We start from the raw sequence: 15076 nt of genomic DNA, 5'->3' as shown, positions 1-15076 counted from the left end.
TCCTCTTCCATCATTTTGTCCCAGCCCAGGTTTCTTTTCCTTGCACTCTTTATTGAATCGATCCGTCTTGTTCTAGATCTCCCTCTCGCTCTCTTTCCCTCAAACTTCATCTCCCTTGCCTGTTTTAGTGTTTTCTCCTTGATCGTCTTTCCGTGTCCAAACTATCTTAGTTTATTCCTATCAATTCTCTCATTTAGATTTTCTTAATCTACCTTGTTAATATTGTAATGGATATAGTGTCTGCCATGCCAACTTTCTATGGGATGGTGACATCACTCTAACAGCCCACCTGCTTACTCTTCGACCGCACCAATAACGAACAAGGCTTAAGTGCTAGACCAGCCCCCTCTCGCTTCCGCCCGTGGTAGCGTGGCATAGGACTATGGAAATTACGAGACGAGTAACCTGGAGTCTTCCATCTCGCAAGGTTCCTGGATACATCCAGCATCTGGACAGTTCTGGAAGGACTGGTACAGATATATAAGACAGGAATGACTCGCCTGGGTTGGAATTGGTGCAGTTCATTTGTGAGCTCAGTCAATGAGTGACTGAAGTAAGTGAACTGCTGTGACTGTCGGGCTAGTGTGCCACAGTGCGGACTGACGGCAAAGGAGAGAACGTGCAACGTGGGACCTTGTGTGTGAATGTAAAACTGTGTAGGTGTACACAAATTTTGTAGTGTGTGGCTGTTTTTTAAATACACTGTACACTGCTCTAGGGTGCAAGTGTGTGTGATGTGTGACTTTGCAAGATATCTGTTTAGTTTGTAAGAGTAATCTGTAGTGTTACAACAAGTGAGAAATTAAGAGAGAGAGAAAGAGCGTGAACTTTGTAAGTGTATGTTATGAGTGAAAGTTATGTGCTTGCTAGTCCTGTGTAGTTTTAGTGCTTAGCTAATAAATCTTAGTATAGAAGCTACCAGTCTAGTGTTAATTTATCAACTCATCACAATACATTTTATTGTCATTAAAACCGATACATGTTTCAAGAAACTTAGTTGCTCTTTTCTTCAGCAGTGTAAATTACCAAAATATTCTCAGACTTTTACATTTATATACACCTCAGTCCCGAACCTTGTCTCATGAACATAATTTTAGATATCCATAAAACTGTTAAAAATGATTAAATGATCTTTTTTTTTTTTTTGCTAGGGGCTTTACGTTGCACCGACACAGATAGGTCTTATGGCGACGATGGGATAGAAAAGGCCTAGGAGTTGGAAGGAAGTGGCCGTGGCCTTAATTAAGGTACAGCCCCAGCATTTGCCTGGTGTGAAAATGGGAAACCACGGAAAACCATCTTCAGGGCTGCCGATAGTGGGATTCGAACCTACTATCTCCCGGATGAAAGCTCACAGCCACGTGCCTCTACGCACACGGCCAACTCGCCCGGTATTAAATGATCTAAAACTGAAACTGTGGCTTCTTATGAGATCACACAACCAATCAGTTCTTGTATTCTCATTACCTTAAAAAACTATAAAGAAATAAAAATGATAAAATGATATGTCTAAATGTTAAAAACTAACAGCTTTTTTGTCACAACCGTTTCATTATTGACTTTCAACACTATACTCTGCATGGCTTTACGTCTAAATTGACGTTTTGCGAAACAAATGAGCATCACCTCACCTCTGTTGCCGCACACTACTGCCGCGAGAACAGCTGATGCAATACGGCCCCAGTAAACAGCCCTCGTACAATGTAATACCATACTCGGAAAAGCTAATGAATCGGGATTGAAAACAAATTCACTCAAACTACACTTACTAACAACATCTGACACTACAAAGAGAATACACTATTAAGAACAAAAGAGAATGAGGAAAAAACACATCACTCACCGCTAATGGCTGGGAGAGGAAGAAGGTTATGCCCTACAAAGGGAACACTCCACTGATCTCAGCATCACTTTCCTGCCACTTGTCTTTCCCAAACTACACTGAGACATACAAAACACGCATGAACTATGTACGCTAATGAACACACGGATGTAAATAATAAATAATACTACAGGTATTTTTATACACTAAACCTTTATTGTACTAACTTATGCTGTGCTAAACTGTAAGCTACACTAGACTGTACTATACTAGAGAGATAAAGACTAATATGAAAAATACTAATCACGCAAGAAAAATGGAAAAGATCGCGAGTCGTACCGAATACCATACACGCTGGGCGAGATAGGTTAACCACTTGGTGAATGTAAATATTAGAGTTGGCAACTAGGTTTCGAGATCACACTCTGCCAATATAACTCCATATGAAAGGCAGCTTCGGGTTGGTTGGATGTCTATGTTTCAATGCATAACCACCAGACACACCCAAAATCGGCCAAAAGTCAATTTAGAAATAAAGCGGCGCGGAGTATAATTTACACCGCTGAAGAAGAGAGCAATTAAAACTTCTTGAAACATGTACGGATATTAATGACAATAAAATGTATTGACAAGGTTGATTAAATGTGTTAAATACATAAATGTATGATTAAGTTGAAATCAATACAGACCTAATTAATTGATCATTATGGTTAAAATAATTAATTCCATTCTAACATTGTCATTTCTCAATCTATCTTTCCTATCATACTTCTTAGGTATTTCATTTCACTGGCTTGAATTGTATTCTCCTCTCTGCTTGTCATTGTTGAGGTCTCAGCAGCATAAGTCAATATGGATACAAAATACATTTTGTACATAATCTCTTTACACTTCCTTATTCTAGACAAGGTTTCTTACACTCTGGTAGAATGCATTGCCCTGTTGCACCCTCATGCTAATCTCCATGTCCAGCCTTGTATTCTTCATTAATTCACTCCCTAGGTACTTGACACTGTCCACAATTTCAATCCTTTCACCACCAATTTTCACAATGCTTTTCCCTTGTATTTCTCCTCTTGATATCACCATTGTCTTGCTTTTCTCCGTGCTGATTTTCATACCATACTTCTCAATTTTCTTGCTCAATGCCTCAAGTTGTTCTTGTTCTTCTTTGTTTTTTTTGTTTTTTCCTCCAGACCACAATATTGTCTGCAAGGAGTAATAACTTCATCTACCTATTCTCATATGCTTCCTTTGTCTCCTTTACAATTTTATCCATAACCATTAGAAACAAAAAAAAGGTGACAGCACACTCCTCTGTCTTAGTCCAGTTTCATTTCTAATGAAGTCCTTTTTATATTTTATTTTCGCTTTGCTCTAATTGTGTTATTCGACCAGAATATTATTTCCCTCTGTTTCAAGTTCTTTATTCCTACATTCCACCCATTCTAATTTCATTCTTTTTTTTTTTTTAATAGAAGAAAACCTTGGGTTAAGTCACGACTTCAATCTCTGAATGATGACCTGCTTCATATTTCTTTCATTAGCAGTGCATTTCACTTAGCATTATCCAAAGTAATAATTGAATACGACTCGTAGAAGATCTTTTGTTCAAAACTAAGATTTCAGTGGGTTTTTTTTTTTTTAGCACTTTGCGTACAGATGTTGCATCTTTGAATCCAACCAGTCATCAAGCTCATGACTAAAAAGGAAAGGACTCGGATATATTTACTCTTCTTCAGGGTAATTCTTTTCTTAAGGGGCAAAATATTATACAAATTTAACTGTGGTATATGTTGAATATCCTTTCAATTGCTGTAGATCTTATAGAGTTGTCAGAATTTTACCCTGAAAAGGTGTTCTTAACCGTGCCCTACGAGTACCCCATCACACACAATTTTCATTTGATCTTTCTCTCTCTCTCTCTCTCTCTCTCTCTCTCTCTCTCTCCATTGGTGCCCTGATATGTTACAGTAGAATCAGAGTAACCTTCATCTATTTTAGTGTTATCCAGGAGTATGAAAATAAGAAAACCTAAAACCTGTTTTCCAGTTAATGACCGGGTCAGGGATGGAATGAATGAAGCCACCGTCTTGCGGCGAGGATAGAAATTGTAATCGAAATCAACTTTCAACCTATTAGGTTGTGTTACGTACATTTAGTGTGTGTAGAAGGGATGTTAAATACAGAACAAAAATGGCCGACCAGACACCAGTGGGATCCGAACCCACAACCTCCCAATTCCACTGGTGTCCTGTTGGCCATTTTTGTGCTGTACTTAGTATCCCTTCTAGACGTACTAAATGTACGTAACACGACCTAATATGTTAAAAGTCGGTTTTGATTACAGTGCGGTCATGAAAATTCCATATTCATTGATGGAAATTATGACGGCTGCTGAGGCGTGTCACACTCCTATTGGGCAATGATTAATGACTGACAGATGAAATGAAATGATATTGAAGAGTGTTGCTGGAATGGAAGATGACAGGGAAAACTGGAGTACCCGGAGAAAAACCTGTCTTGCCTCCGCTTTGTCCAGCACAAATCTCACATGGAGTGGCCATGATGAGAACCACGGAACCCAACAGTGAGAGGCCGACACGCTGCCGCCTGAGCCACGGAGGCTTACTGTTATCCAAGAGTAGTTTTCAGAATCAATGTAAGGAAAGGGTAGATTATTAAAGTCAATCAAAGGCATTTATATTGACAATTGGGCTGCAGTGAGAATTGGTGGTAGAATGTGTTCTTGGTTCAGGGTACTTTCTGGGGTTAGACAAGGCTGTAATCTTTCACCTTTGTTGTTCGTAGTTTACATGGATCATCTTCTGAAAGGTATAAAGTGGCAGGGAGGGATTCAGTTAGGTGGAAATGTACTAAGCAGTCTGGCCTATGCTGACGACTTGGCCTTAATGGCAGATTGTGCCGAAAGCCTGGAGTCTAATATCTTGCAACTTGAAATTAGGTGTAATGAGTATGGTATGAAAATTAGCCTTTCGAAAACTAAATTGATGTCAGTAGGTAAGAAATCTGAGAGAATTGAATGTCAGATTGGTGATACAAAGCTGCGACAGGTAGATAATTTCAAGTATTTAGGATGTGTGTTTTCCCAGGATGGTAATATAGTAAGTGAGATTGATCAAGGTGCAGTAAAGCTAATGCAGTGAGCTTGCAGTTGTGATCAACAGTATTCTGTAAGAAGGAAGTTAGCTCCTGGACCAAATTATCTTTACATCGGTCTGTTTTCAGACCAACTGTGCTTTACGGGAGTGAAAGCTGGGTGGACTCAGGATATCTTATTCATAAGTTAAAAGTAACAGACATTAAAGTAGCGAGAATGATTGCTAGTACAAACAGGTGAGACCAATGGCAGGAGGGTACTCGGAATGAGGAGATAAAGGCTAAGTTAGGAATGAACTCAATGGATGAAGCTGTACGCATAAACCGGCTTTGATGGTGGGACCATGTAAGGCGAATGGAGGAGGATAGGTTACCTAGGAGAATAATGGACTCAGTTATGGAGAGTAAGAGAAGTAGAGGGAAACCAAGACGACGATGGTTAGACTCAGTTTCTAATGAATTAAAGATAAGAGGTATAGAACTAAGTGAAGCCACAGCACTAGTTGCAAATAGAGGATTGTGGCGACATTTAGTAAATTCACAGAGGCTTGCAGGCTGAACGCTGAAAGGCATAACGGTCTATAATGATGATGTATGTATGTAGGTAAATATTTTAAACCCTTAACTGAATTTACTGAAGGATGGTACACCACTTACACTTAGAATTCAGGGCATTACTAGAGAACCCATGTGTAGATCTGTATGATTTCATATTCCTGTGAAGACATTATACAGCCAAATTTCAGTCCTTACCTACAGTCAAAATCTGTTATGACGACTCCAAGGGGACCACCAATCAACGCTCATTGTAGCCAACAGTCGCACAAACCGGTTTTATCTTTTGTTGCTAAAAATGTATTATCTGTAGGCTTTAGGCTGCACACTTAAATGTTTAATTAACGTCATATTAAGTTAAAACTACAAACAGCGTAACTGAACTAAGTCAGGTCCATTGATCGGCACATTATTTGTTTTTTGCTGCTAAAACCATCTACATAAAGATTCTTCACTATCTTTGTGCAGCCCGCTTGATTTTCTTTTCATATGCCCAGTTCCTTCAACATGTTTCCCTAGTTTCCAGTCGCCAAATTATGTGTGATTTTTATCCAATATTAAACACTTTCCTTTTCGTTTACGACATCTTCACAGTGGTGCTTGTCTTGACTATTTAACAGACAGACTGGTTTGAAGTCTACAATAATAAGTGTTACATTGTTGTCAGCCATCCCCAAAAAACACGTAACAAAAAAAGGTTATTGGATGTTATAGCCAACACATTTCTCCAAAAATGTGAAAATAATACGTTATTTTAAATGATGTATTGTGATAAGCGACATCATACTAAGCAATCTTTTAAAAATACAGTGTTTATACAGAAATCAGACAGGACCATTAGATTTTGCCGTTATATCCAATATGTCGTTAAAAGCGATAATTTTTTTAAAAAATGTTTTTTAACTTAACCATTGTGGTTTGATTTTATAATGGTCCATATTGACTACAATCTCTACTCCAATAAATACACATTTAATATTAAAAATCAGCCTTCCCAATATTTAGAGTTATTTAATTAATTATTTATTTTCACTTAATATACTGTACATGTTCCAGGGATTTTTATTGTCCTCTTCCTCAGCAGTTTTTCTCACACTGCCAAATCTCTTCGACCTATTCACTTACTAAAAAACACCAATCTTATTCGTAGCAAATCTTCTTGTAACCTTTATTGCATATTTAGTTCTAAAAATCACATAGTTAATATTTTATGTGTGTCATAAATAAAATATGTCAATAATGAGCACTATTCTATTTACAGTCTTAATAAAATATCTTTGCCTTGTCTGTTACCTACGAATATAACCAATATATTAAAAGTAACGTGTCTTAGAATTTACAAAAATCTTCCACTCTAGAGTTTTTGTCAGTTAATTGTTGAGGCTACTTCCACCTGTCCTCAAACACTCCCTCCTCACTCCACACTAAGTGAATCTATGACACATGTAAAATATAAACTAAGAGATGTTTAGAACTAAATATATATGATAAAGGTTACAAGAAGATTTGTTAAGAAAAAGATTGGTGGTTTTTAATAAGTGAATTAGTGGACCCATGTTTCTCCGCAGCATTCATTATAAATAGATCAAATAACTCATCTTGATATCTCTGTCGTAGTCATATTGTTTTGCCTGCCCTTTTCAATGGTTTTATGACCATTTAATAAGAAGCGCGTTATGGTATGCCACAGTTTGTAATTAGAATTAATTCATTCTGACGTCATAGTGTTGTCTGTTTGGTAAAAATATATCCATATATTCGCCTTTTATTCCTGTAGTTCTTGATGTAAAGCTTTGTATTGTGTTGTAGAAGGCAATGGCATTTTTAATCGCAGTTCTTCTGTATAGAACCGTTCTCCTGTGAGCTCATAGGTTAGTCTCAAAGGAGCCTTTTTTGCCATGACGAGAACTTTTTTAAGATACATGGCCTTCACTCTTTCTAGTGTAGCTAGGTTATCCTTCAATAGGTATTCCCAGATAATGTCTAGGGCATATGTCATGATGGATTCTGTTTCTATGTAGACCTTTTTTCTCACAGCAGCATGTAAGTTACAGTATTGGGAACGCTCTGCCATCTGTTGAATATATTTGGAATCTGGGAAAGTTAGAGAATTGAAGAGTATCTAACAGCAAATAGTATTCTTCCTTGATCAGAGAAAGTATATACTCTCTGGCTTGACAGGTAGCAATCAAATATGGCTGCATGCAATGACATTAATACGGATGAAAAAAACATATATCAGAATATTAATGAAAGTGTTAATCGCTTAGCAACCTGCTAAGTACAGAATGTATTGTGGGCTCGGGTAAGCATTCACCTGCAATTATTGGAGTGATCATTTAATGATTTGATTTGATGATTACTCACAGTTGGCTGAACTTAGAGGCCTATCAGTGTCTCGTGATTCACCGGCAAGTAATTCCGGAGAGAATGAAACAAAATTGAAGCAAATCAGCCCAGTAGAATGGACGAACAGACTTCCAAAGCTGTTTTTACTAAACTCTTTTAATATATAGATAGGTCCAAGAGATATTTGGCAGTGTGAGAAAAATCGCTGAGAAAGGTCTTCGAAACATGTACGGTATAGTAGGTGAAAATAAATAATTAATGGGATAACTCTTAAGTATTGACAAGGCTGACTTTAAACATCACATGTGTGTTTATGGGAGTAGAGTTAAAAGTGATGTTGCAATAAACGGTTTTGACTACAGTTCCTATTTGAAGTTACTGTCCATTTTGTCAGTAGAATATAAAGCTTTGATCACCAGTCTTCTTACTGAAGTAAATGTGCTTGCTTGATCAGTTGGTAAATAGGATCTTTTGTAAATAAAGTGTTCTTTGTACTACAGAATGTGTGCGCTCAGTGCATTCAATTTATGTAGGAAGATATTTGTTAAGATTCTGTTATGTACAGAGCAATAGCAAATTTTTATTGTATAATATTCCTGAATTCTTCTAACTGATACAGTGTTGTTACTTTCTGCTACCTCTTGTAAATTGTTCCTGACTTGAAATGTTCGAAGCTTGTGAGAAGATTGTGCTGTGTAGATTAGGTGAAAGCCATAATCTCTTATTCTATGTTACAAACACATGCTGTGCTGGATTACCCAGTAAGGTTTTTTTTTTTTTTGTCAAATGATGTCTGTAGAATATTTTGAGTGGTATCAAGGATAATATTTCTTTTTAACAGTGAGTAATATTTAAAGTTAAAAACTTCATAATTGATCCATATTGAACTGAGAATCACAATGCTAAAAAGAGAGATGTTCCACCTATTCAATACAATAATAAACTGTTGCACAAATTAATGTCCCAACATGTTTAATATGGTTTGGGACCGGTTTCGACACATATCTATGTCATCATCAGCCGATAGAAAAACGTGACAAGAAGTCAACACACAAAAAACATTAAAGGGTAACTGTAACACTTATGACACTTTCTTGAAGAAATTAATAATCTAAGTTCATGTAGCACTTTTCAATGAAGATAATTTTTGTAGAGATCATAAGCAGTGTGATGTTCTTGAGCACTCTTATTGTAGATCTGTAATGACATTTTTGGAAAACGCAACAGTCATTCAGGTGCGGCGGGTCTAACATCATCTAAAACGAAAGATCAACGAATATTACTACATAATATTACGGCATATAAGTTGTTTATTTAATACCATATAAAGCCTAATTCTCTTGCGCATAAATATCACTTTAAGTGACAAAAGCTTTGCATCTGTTGAATGATGCGCTCTGTTTGCCGTTTCGCAGAGGTAAACATAAGGAGCTTAAATTCAGTCGGGGTGCACTTGCACATTCATTGCATTAAGGAGTGAGGGTAATTGTTTCCACCTATTCAATAATACACCAGTGTGACGTCATTAATACATCACGTATTTATTAGATTTCAACATTGGGACCGGTTTCGGCATTAGTGTTTGCCATCATCAGCCAAAGGAAAATTGTTACAAGGCTTTATACAAATCAATATTAACATAATTTTAAAATATATGTACATACAAATTGAACCATAGTCTTAAATTCTTTTGTAATTTGGTGTACAGCATAAAACTTTTAATTGAAACTACTAGCATATTTCTTATGCAATATATTATAATTTGTTAACTCTGTACAATCTTTTGGATATGAATAGTTAAAATGTTGTCAAGTCCTTATAGTTGTTGCAGAATGCTGATTAAGCATCCGGTTCACTTAAAATCAACATAAGATTTATTCTGAAGCCTCCACCTTATCAATACATTTGTTTACATACTATCATTCACAGTACCGGTTTCGACCCTTCAAGGGTCATCCTCAGCTGACAATTACAAATATAGTTCTTAAAAAAGCATCACAATGGGAAATATTGTACAGTCGTGACAATTGTCCAATTTAACAGACCATCGTCCGACTCGTTGGCTGAACGGCCAGCGTACTGGCCTTCGGTTCAGAGGGTCCCGGGTTCGATTCCCGGCCGGGTCGGGGATTTTAACCTTAATTGGTTAATTCCAATGGCATGGGGGCTGGGTGTATGTGTTGTCTTCATCATCATTTCATCCTCATCATGACGCGCAGGTCGCCTACGGGTGTCAAATAGTCAGACCTGCACCTGGCGAGCCGAACCCGTCCTGGGATATCCCGGCACTAAAAGCCATACGACATTTCAACAGACCATCTAAAACAAATGATACAATTAAAATAATAAAATAAGTCCTCTTTTCTTGGTTTATAAAAGTATTATGTAGTATAAAAAGACATGTCATTTGCAAATATTTTGTTATTTTGATCAGCGTAAAAATTGGAACTTGCAATGTTATGTATGCACTGATAGTAGTATTCTTGAAGTGTCCATTATTTTTGCGTTAAAACTTATGGCTAATTCATTAAAACATTTTGGATGTTTATTCTTGCGATAACTATATCGTTTATTTCCCCGTGTTCCTCTGCTGGTAGTATGAGCGTCTTGGAATGACTTGGACACTCTTTTTGAGGAATTGGGTAGTTGTCTAGTATTCAGTTCGAGGCATTGTCAGTATATATGTACAAGATTCATAATATATACTAATGCTGAGTTGATAGTAAAATGCGTTTTTAAGAATAAAAATTTTTGTTTCTAGTGCCGTGCTTCTTAATTTGAGGTTGTATAATTTTGTCAAGTGTCAATTTGTTTTACAATACTTGATGTCTTGAATTTTGAATGATAGTGTGAAGGCTTCTTCCTTTTATGTTGTAGACCGTATTTATCTGTAAGTAGAAACGAAGTGTGTGAGAAGTTGCGTCTACTAGGTTTTAAGTTAGAGGTAAAAGAGTGTGTGTTGTACTTACCACAGTAACACGCAGTTACCTACACTTGGCAGTTCTATTCTATTTAACTTAAAAATATGGTCAAAACTAAAATGGATCTTCTTCTCTATCATAAGTCTTGAGAAAGGAGGATATTGATCCTGGGGCTTATTTGACCCACATATTTTATTTTCATCTTCTTGACATAACTAATATTGAAATGTGTTGTCAAACACTAGTGGATATTTAAAACCGATTGTTATAAATAGACTGGTCAAGAACGTTGTTGTGAATGAAACTGTAAGCGTCTTGACTTCGAGTCTCATGTAACGTCAAGGAATTGTCAAGAGTACAATATTAAGCTGTTTCTTAGTTTTAGGCTGCTGCTTAATTGAGAAGGAACATCCTAGACACTTGATACAGTCTTGTACAAATATCATTCCCGTTGATGTGTTGCTTGTAATGAATACTCCAGTCGCCTGGGTGTGGTTAACTAGCCTCCTCCACTCTTTTCTGTCCTTCCACTCTTCCTGCTCCATTACTTCTGCCACATTCAATCCAGCTTCTCTAATGTCCTCCCAGATCTGATCCATCCACCATCTTCTCGGCCTTCCAACTGGTCTCTTTCCCTTAACTTCTCTTTCCAATTTCCTTCTTGCTACCCGTTCCTGTCCCATTCGTTTTACATGTCCGAACCATCTCAGTCTTGCTTTCTGTATGTTCTGTATTAACGGTTCTATATTTAGCTCTTCTCTGATTTTAATATTTTGAATTCTATCTCTTCTTGTCTTTTTAACCGATGTTCTTAAAAATGTCATTTCCACTGCTGGGATCTTACTATCTTGTCTCTTATTAGTTACCAGCGTTTCTAGTCCATATGTTACAATTGGTATGAAATACTGTTTATATAATGTAAATTATACTTTGTCATCCCATAAAAGCTCTTTGACTTGATAAAATGTTGTACCTTTACTTAGTCTGTTATTAATTTCAGGGTTGATTTCATTACTTCTGTTAATAATACTACCCAGATATGTAAATTGTTCTACATTCCTAACCATTCTCCGTCTACGTTCACTTGGCTTCTCTTTTCCACAGTGCATGACTACAGTTTTCCTTTTACTAATTACCATTCCAAACTCAGATTTTCATTCGAAACGTCCAGTCTCCTTTGTACTTCCTTTTCTCCCTTTCCCCAAATCACCACATCATCTGCAAATACCAAAGCATTCACTTCAGCACCACCGATACTCTGTTTTACATGTTTTATTATTTCATCCATCAGTATAATAAACAATAATAGTGACAGTGCACTTCCTTGCTTGAGACTTTTTTTTTTTAATAAAATGTTTCAGAGTCACCACTCCCCACTTGTACACTGCTTTTACTCTCATGATACAACATTTTTATCTTGTTAATTACTGATTTTGGTACATTCCTTTTCAGTAGGCATCATAAGCTTTTTCCAAATCCAAATCCAAAAACACAAAGATAATTTCCTTGTTCCTTTCCAGATGTTTTTCCATTATCGTTCGCACTATAAATATCAAGTATATTGTTAATCTATTCGGTCCAAAGCCATATTGTTCTTCCTCTAACTGTGTTTCTATTATATCCCTCAGTCTTTTTTCTATGACTTGCTCCATTATTTTTAGCCCATGTGATAATAAGGTTCAGGCCCCCCCCCCCCCAAAATAATGAATAAGCCTTGAAGAACCGGACCAAATGATGGGAATTTTTGATTGTTGTTGCGATACCGAGCCAACAGTGGAGATAATATCCTTAAAGACCAATTAACGACCAGTGGTTGGAAGACGATGTACACAAGTTCTTTCATTCAAAATGAACACATTCGGTCACTTAATGCAATAAAAAACTGTAGAAAATGTCAGAAAGTCTGTTTTTTATTCCGTTTTAGCAGATGAAATCACTGACATCAGCCAAATGGAACAGTTTTCTCTCTGTGTACGTTAGGTAGAGGACCAAACCTTCAAAATCAGAGAAGATTTTCTGACATTCGTCCCCGTTTTTGACGTCATTGGAGCAGGTTTGGCCAACACAACATTGGAGACCTTGTCAACATTAGGGCTTGAGCTAAACAAAATGAGAGGCCAAGGGTACGATGGTGCTGGCATTGCTTTCACTGCCCTTTCAAGTTCCAACCATGTTATCGGGTTCTCTTCTTTTTCTCCATCTATTATTTCCATTTTCTTCTCTCCTTCTTCCACCGAGCAGTCATCCTCATTATGAAGTTTTTCAAAATACTTTGCCATCACCTTCTGAAGACCCTTTTCGTCATGTACTATGGATCCATCTTCTCTCTAATGCCTTGGTTTTTTCATGATTTATTCTTTTCGATTTTATTACTCTGTATAACATTTTTCCTTTTCTTCCTTGATACTCCTCTTCACTTGTAGTTTCAATCTTTTGTATTCCACATGTAATCTTTCTATCTTTTTCTCATCTCTCTGAAATGTTTTTTTGCTTTTCCTTATCCATTTCTTACTAATATAACTTTATATATACAACTCGCTTTTGTTCGTTGGGGTCTCCGACCCCAAAACCCCAGTTGCTCTTTGTTAGAAGTGATCATTTGGAAAACTACTGTGGCAAAATGGTACGTTGTATCAACAAACAGATTGCACCACCAGATGGCACATTTAGTGACCTACATGTTTGGTCCTAATAAGTTTCTCGTATATTGGAATTTTAGAGCATACATGGAGGTAAATGTTTCGATCTGGGGCAAATTTTGAACGTTTTCACAAGCTGATAAAATATTTCCTCACAAGGTGGACAGCTAGTCTTGAAACTTGGGAGGCATATCAAGGATGAACCAATCTACAATTTTGGTTCTCTGACGTTTAGTCGTATCTCCACCAGGTACACTTTAGACTGGTTTAGAAACTTAGATTAGGCTGAAATTTGAGTACAGTCTCCACTTATTTCTTTCATTATACCATACTTACATGGCAGCTAGAATTATGTAATTTGGCTTGCATATGACCCACAGACTTGCCAGTGAGTCTGCTGAATTTCATTATTCCATCAGTCTTGTAGTGAGGAAAGCAACGGGAAACTACCTTGCTCCTCATTTCCCTAGTACGCCTCTTCAGTGATGCCTAGGCCATCTATGACAGCTGATGGCAGAGCTGTTGAAGATCCCACACATACATATCAGTCCTGTAAGTGTGCCTAACAGTAAAATTAATTGTGGGAAATGTACAAAATTGACATAAAATCAGAAAATGTAACTCTATCAATAAGGCATAAGGGATCAAGATGCAACTAAAAGTCATAGGACAAAAGTTGTAGATCTCTTCATGACGTGTGACAAATAGAACGTTTTGGAATTTCTCTGTCGGTTAGAGGCTAAAAGTTATAATTTAGCCACATTTCAATTTTCTAGCGCACATGAAAGTTTGCATCTGCCCTTTTGTTGGGGGTTTTTGTAAAAATGAATTTTTTTTTAACTTTTTGGAATTTTTCCTTGGGGTGCACCCTAATAGCTATCAAGTTTGCTGAATTTCAAGTTTCTAACTCATCTAGAAATGGGTAAAAGTTAATGTCAGTGAGTGAGTCAGTTAGCCTTCTGGCTTTATATAATAAGAGATTTGATATGTATTACCTTGTTCTAATGGCAGCCTGTAAATACAGAAGGATCTTCAACAGCTCTGCCATCAGCTGTCATAGATGGAAATATGTATTGCTGGGTTAATCCAGGTACATTCTTTCCTGTAGCTTATGTATTATTATTTTTTTTTTTTTTTTTCCCACATATCTTACACCAAACAGATTCTGGCTTTCACTATTCTCAAATACATTTTTGCATTTTTTGTTAATATTATTATACAGGTGCATAATAAATTTATCTTTCCTGTACATATAAATGGCCGTCATTTATGCACATCATATGTATAGTACTTAAACATGCTGTTCTTATAAAAAGGCATTGTATAAGTTACATTATTGAAGAAATATATATCTATATGAAATGTGATTTTCATTTCAGTAACTGGGTTGACTGGATAGTTCCAAACAATTTTGAGTTGCAAATGTTTGAGCCCTTTAAGTTGGTGAGCTCAATCCTGGCAGAGTGTGGTGGTACGTGAAGGAACTGAAATGTGCCAGCCTTGTATTTGTACACTTACTGGCATGTTAAAGATCTCATGGGGAACAAAACTCTGGCATCTTTGTGTCACTGAAAACAGTTGCTCTGTTAATATCAGTGAGTAAAAGTAGTATTGTTGATATGTTGTGCTTCTTCTTCTGAGTCTGTGCTGTGTGGGGTAATGGACCAGTG

Source organism: Anabrus simplex, chromosome 12, assembly GCF_040414725.1.
Source record: "Anabrus simplex isolate iqAnaSimp1 chromosome 12, ASM4041472v1, whole genome shotgun sequence".
Taxonomy (NCBI): Eukaryota; Metazoa; Arthropoda; class Insecta; order Orthoptera; family Tettigoniidae; genus Anabrus; species Anabrus simplex.
The sequence above is the reverse complement of the archived record's forward strand: the minus strand, read 5'-3'. Positions refer to the sequence as shown.